The sequence below is a fragment of the Natrix helvetica genome (genome assembly GCF_964273705.1).
Source record: "Natrix helvetica genome assembly, chromosome: 1".
Taxonomy (NCBI): domain Eukaryota; kingdom Metazoa; phylum Chordata; class Lepidosauria; order Squamata; family Natricidae; genus Natrix; species Natrix helvetica.
Window position 1 is genome coordinate 179,668,849 of NC_138548.1, and position 6,572 is coordinate 179,675,420.

The window sequence follows — 6,572 nt, forward strand, 5'->3', positions numbered from 1 at the left end:
GCTCTACAGTTACTTCTAAGCATTTTGATGCCTGAGACAGATAAGCCAAATCTCCACGTGAGTAAGTGATTTAAAAACAACAACCAACAACTTTTTTTTAAATGGTTACCCTTTGAACCTCTCCAACTGTTAAGAGTAGAGCTCAATTTCCCTTTCACAGAGCAGGAAAAATATTGTTTGGGCTGAGATGTCAGCTGTTCCCATGGTTCTAAAACAGGGGTGTCAAACTCAATTTCATTGAGGACCACATCAGGGCTGTGGTTGACCTTAGGGGGCCGGGCGGGCTTGGCCGACTGGGTGGGTATGGCCGACTTGATGCTACTCCCTAAACTGTTGCCTTGTTTCTTCTAGACTGGACCGAAGCCACGCTGGCCTGATCTTTCCTCTTCGCATTGGGTAGGCCAGGATGGCACTGTGGGTTGGATTCGACCACATCGGCCTTGAGTTTGCCACCTGTTCTAAAGCAATATGAGTAGAGACAAATTCCTTATTATGGCATCATATAAGCAATTTAAAAAATTGTGGTTGCAAGTTAGCACCATCATGATACTCTTACTAAAAAATGGCATAACTATTATAAGCAAATGGCTTTTGCTTACCCTCATTTGATAGGTTTATCTGCCCTGCCATATTTTCTTTTTTTCAAAAACCTTGTTGACGTTTTGCTCCTGTCAAAGGCAAAGTAATGCTTAACCCCTGGAGACATCCATCGCTATGCCACTGCTTTGTAGCTCTGTTTTTTCTTAAAACGAAGAAGTAATGAAAATTTCAGGTTGGCCATTTTCAATTTCCAATAAAAGATTGATATCACCTATATTGAGCATTACATTTTCCCTCTCCTTGAGGGCAAAAGAGAGACTTCTCTGTTATGTGTACTCTAACTGGGAGATGATCCAGTCCTGAAGATGATTAACCACATTTTAAAAAGAAGCAGCTGAGTTCATCTAAAACTCAAGCCATTATTATAAGATTATGAAAGCTGATTCATTTTTTTAATTATGATCTATCGATTTGTTTTATTTAGAGGCCTATATCTAGTGTAATATGTCCCCTGCGGTTCTACAGTGATTGAATGCTTTATCAAAAGCTATTTAACTATCTTTCAAAGAAACAACTCAACTACTTCGTTGGTACTGTTTGATGCTATCATACCACCTTGATTTGCAGAGTTCACAAACATCCAAGCCAAACCCAAATAAACTTCATTACTGCTTAGCTTATTGCGTGAAATGATTCCTATGGCAAAATAGCGTCATGAACCAAAATATAAAGGGCTTTCTTTCCTAAAAATGGTAAAGATCTTTGTGGGACAATTACCAATAGGAAGCACACCTCACAAGAGATTTGTGAAATATGCTACGCTAACAAGATTTCTCTGAATATTGACAGCCTTCAATAGGTTTCCCATCAAATTCATAGTTCATCATGAAAGCAGCACATGCAGAAGTCATTAAAGACCGTCTCTATTTATTTATATTTATTATTTTATTTCCTTACTAAATTTCTAAGGCCTTTCTGAATCCATAATAACTGTACTATGCTCCCAACCACTTTAAAACTAGTTTTGGTTTTTTCTCATTCAGTGCTATCAGCCGAAAAAGAAATGGCTTCATTACGGCTTTTAGTAGATAATATATAATATAAATGGAAATGATTGCTACCCAGGGCTGATTATAATGGCCATTCTAGTTTTATCAAATAAGAGCAGCCAGTTTTCTAGTTCACAAGTGATCTTGTAGGAAAAGACTGGAAAAGTCTCCTCCATACCAAAATGAAAAATGAATTAGTTCTGTCAGCCTTTCCAGATAGAGCAGTCAGGAGACACAACTGAATGATCTAATTTTACCTTATTATAAGGCTATTTTAACAAGACCTTGCAAGTCTGAAAGTACAAATCTCCTGCTATCTCTTTTACACTTGGAGAAATGGGTGTGTGTCTCCCTGGTAAGCCTCTCCCCATTTTACACCTGTGTTCTATCTGATCTTTCTTATCTGACCTCTCCCTAGGCAGCATCTCTTTGCCCTCCTCCATTTCTCGAATGGTGTGGGAGTATGCATGGATTTCCAGAAAAAATTGCAGACTACAGGAACCATTAGCACTACTCAGGTGACTCTGAGGACATAGATAAACATTCAAGTACTTCAAAGACCCTCAAAAGGATGCAAATAACTAACTGTCTTCAAGGAATAGAAATTCTTCCATTCCCCACCATAGAGTCAGAGCTGAGGAAGCTTCTTGGATGAGAAGTGAAACATCTTCAAACAAAAAACAAGAAAGTCCACTTCCCTCCTGAAAAAGCACCTTTGGGACAACCATGACCTGGATGACTGAGAATCTCTACAGATCTCCATTTCTCAAGTTTTTTCCTTACATACCATTAGGGTTCTAAAGGAAATAATTCAGTTAATCTAATTTTTGTAACTTTATCCTTTACCCTATTAATAAATCTTGTTAAACAAGAATCTTCTTTTTGATTGACTTGGTTTCAAGAGACCTTGATAAGCACAGGCACATAATGCTCAATACATGCAAACCTATTTATTTTTATTGTCCAAAGGCCCTGTAGGATTTCCATTTATGTACACTTAAACTCTTCACAAGATGACTAATTACCTGTTTTAGGAATAAAGTTTAAGATTGTGTTTTCTGATGAATTAATCTCATTTTTAACCTATAAGAAGTACACTTTATATTTCTTAACCCTCAGACCCAGATAGTCTAGTTCTTCAGTCCACAATTCAGATATATAACTAACATTTTTATTTTACCTTTTACTTCCTTATAAAATTGTTTTCCCCAGTTTGCTCATGAGTGAAATATTAAAGATTGTTTATACTGGTTTAAGACTTGGGTTTGTAAAAAAAGGGAAAGCACCACTAACACCAGAACATCCAAGTTTAAGCTTTTTTCATGGTAAGCTGAAGTCTAAGAAGATAGCAACACCACAAGGGTATCTCCTTATAACAATTAACAGAATGCCTTCATGCTGTACTTAATGGGTTGTGAAGTTGAGTCAAGAATCTTGGTCTAAATGAGGATCAGATTCTTTTTTTCTTGAAGCCAAATCAATACTGATTTTCCCTTACATTCTCTCTCTCTCTCCAAGACAGTTTCTTCTTAAATTGCAAAATCTCAGTGTTTCAGGCCAGTAAACCTCCAGTAAGAATACCAGAATTAAAAGGTGATCCTGGCTTTGGAGGAAAATATTGCAGATTTTTTTTAAGGTATTGTTAGATAGGGCAACGAGAAGGCAGACACAGGCTTAACGCAACAACAACTCTTTATTACAGAGGAACAAGTATGTACAATCCAGCAACTGTTCAGTCTGACAGCTCTCCTTTTATAGGGAGCTGTCAGACCTCTTAGCCAATCAGATTAAACCTCTGCTCCTGCCGGAACAGAGGACTAGAGTGGAAACCACGGTAGCTAGTGTTAATATCTAACACCCCTCCCCTCTTGGTTGGGATGTTCCTATTGGTCACATAGTCTTTGAGGTAGGCGGGTCTTTGTTTTGCTCTACCAGACCTGCGCAGTTCATTTGGAACCGGTTCTTCAGGCAGGTCGGATGGACCTGTCTGCTCTCCAGCTCCGCTCTGTGGAACCTGCTGGAACTTACCCCAGGCCGCGGCTGGAGTTCCCTGGCTTTGCTCGCTTGGAGCTCGCTGTGGGCCTGCAACAAACTCAGATAAGTTTGAGTTGGCTGTGGAAGGAGTGAATGATGGCTCCTTTTGGGTAGGGCCTTGGTTGTCTTGTTTCGGATTTTCGTCTGGTGCCCTAAGAGTGGGAGAGGCGACCACGAAGTTGGTCAATATGCCTCCTCCAATTTCTACCATCCTCTAGCTCTAATAGATAAGAGCGAGGCACGGTGCTGCCTATCACCATAGCAGGAATCCACAGAGTTCCCCCGGCATAGTTGTGGGCGTATACTGAGTCCCCTATGCTAAAGTTAGAATCTTGCTTGTGGAGTCTGGGGGCGATGTGGCAGAGTAGTTTGGGTGTAGCCGGTCTAAGTGGGACCTTAGATGGCGACCCATGAGAAGCTCAGAGGGGCTTCTCCCGGTGGTGGCGCTTGGCGTAATATGTTGGATTAGTAGATAGTGATCAACCCGTGTTTGCCAATCACCCTGGCCCATTCTGGCAAGGGCCTCTTTAGCGGATTGCACCATTCTCTCCGCCTGACCATTGGAGGCTGGCTGGAATGGCACGACCAGGGCATGCTGAATTCCCTGGCTAGCTAAGTAGGTCTCGAATTGCATGGCCGTGAATTGGGGCCCATTGTCTGAGACCAAGATGTTGGGCAGGCCGTGCATGGAGAAAAGTCTCCGTAGCACCTTGATAACCGCCTCTGCCATGGTAGAGGTCATCAGGGCTATCTCTAGCCATTTCGAATATGCGTCCACAACTATGAGGAACGTTTGGCCATGAACGGGGCCTGCTAAGTCAATGTGCATCCTAGACCAGGGTGCCTGAGGGCACTCCCACTCCTTAGCGGGCGCCTCTGGAGGAGCTGGTCTGGATTCCTGACACGGAGCACAGGTAGCCACCCACTCTTCTATCTCCCTGTCCATGTTAGGCCACCAGACATAGCTCCTAGCCAAGGATTTCATCCTGATGATGCCAGGATGCCCCACATGTAGTGACTCCAATACTGCCTTTCGCAGTTTGCTTGGAACAACCACCCGGTCCCCCCACAGTAAACAGCCCTTGATTACCGACAACTCATCACGTTTAGTAAAAAACATTTTAAATTCGGCCCCAACAGGCCCCTTGGGCCACCCCTTCCACACCCAGTTCAGAACCTGCTTAATAACAGAGTCTTTAGCAGAAAAACGGGCAACGTCGTTGGAATAGACAGGTCCAGAGTCCAGGCAATCAATAAGAAGGACCGGTGTCTCGGGAGTGGGGTCGGCCAGCAGTTCAGATAGGGGACAGCGGCTTAAAGTGTTGGCATGTCCCAAAGTGGAACCAGGGTGGTGAATCAGTTTGTAGGAGTAAGCAGCCAGGAAAACAGTCCACCTGGTCATGCACGGAGACAAAGAAACCGGGGTAGGTCGGTCCCCAGCCAGTAGCCCCAGCAGCGGTTTGTGGTCCGTCACAAGTTCGAAGTCTCGGCCATAAAGGTACTCGTGGAACCGCTTGACTCCCGCTACAGCAGCCAAAGCCTCTCTGTCCATTTGGCTATAGTTCCTTTCAGCAGGAGACAAGGTTCGCGAGTAAAATGCAATGGGGGCTTCCAAACCATTTGGCATGTGGTGGCTGAGGACAGCGCCAACGCCAAAAGGGAATGCGTCGCACGTTAACACCAGTGGCTGGGTTTGGTTGTACTGGACCAGCAGGGAGTCAGCAGTCAGCAGGCATTTTACCGTGGCAAATGCGGCGGCTTCGGCTCGGCCCCAGGACCATTTGGCGTTCTTGGACAGGAGGCGATGTAAGGGCTCAGTGACTGTTGCTTTCTGTTTGAGAAAGACACTGTAGAAGTTAAGGAGCCCAAGGAATGCCTGCAGTTCGGCCTGATTGCGAGGTGTGGGGGCTTCCTGAATAGCTTTTACTTTTTGGGATGTCGGGTGGATCCCAGAACCATCAATCATGTACCCCAGAAATTCTACCCTGGGTACATTAATTTTGAATTTTTCTTTTTTGAGCCGGAGGCCTTTTTCACGAATTCTGGTCAAAACAGCCCTGACTCTTTTTAAAAGTTGCGCCTCGTTTGCAGCCAATACCAAAATGTCGTCGAAATAGGGGACGACTCCTGGTATCCCCTGCAAAAGCTGTTCCATGATGCTTTGGAACAGTCCAGGGGCGATACTAACTCCGAATTGCAGGTGGTGGCATTTGAATGCACCCCTGTGCATCACGATGGTTTGAGCCTCCGCTGTGGTGCCATCTACAGGCAACTGCTGGTATGCCTGCGCCATATCTAATTTAGCAAAAGGATTTCCTGGCCCTAGCGAATGTAGTAGGTGCTGTACAATGGGCACAGGGTAGGCGCTTTGTTGCAGCACATTGTTAATTGTACATTTATAGTCTGCGCAGATGCGGACTGACCCGTCCGGCTTGACCGGCGTCACTATGGGGGTCTCCCAGCGTGCATGGTCGACTGGTTCTAGGATCCCCTGGCTCACCAGTTTGTCGATTTCCCTATCGATTTTAGGGCGGAGATCAAAAGGCACTCTCCTGGGTTTAAGCCTGATAGGCGCGACATTGGGGTCCAAATTAAAAGAAATTGGCGTCCCCACATACTTACCGAGACCGGAGCTGAAGACATCCTCAAACTCCTTAAAAATCGCCTCGGTGCTGCCGTCTCTTATGGCGTTGATCCCGGTGACTTCCAACCCCAGGGCTTTGAACCAGTCTAGCCCCAGGAGGCTCTGTAGCGGTGCACTGGCCATGGTCATGGGAAGCTTGGTGTAGATGTCTTTGAATTGCACCCAGAAGGTGCCTTGGAATACGATGGGGACTCGGTTCCCCTGGTAGTCGCGCAACATGATGTCTTGTGTGCGAAGGTGCCATTTTTTCAGGCTCGGGATGGCTTGCTTCAGGGTCGACCAGGAGGTGATCATGAGGGATGATC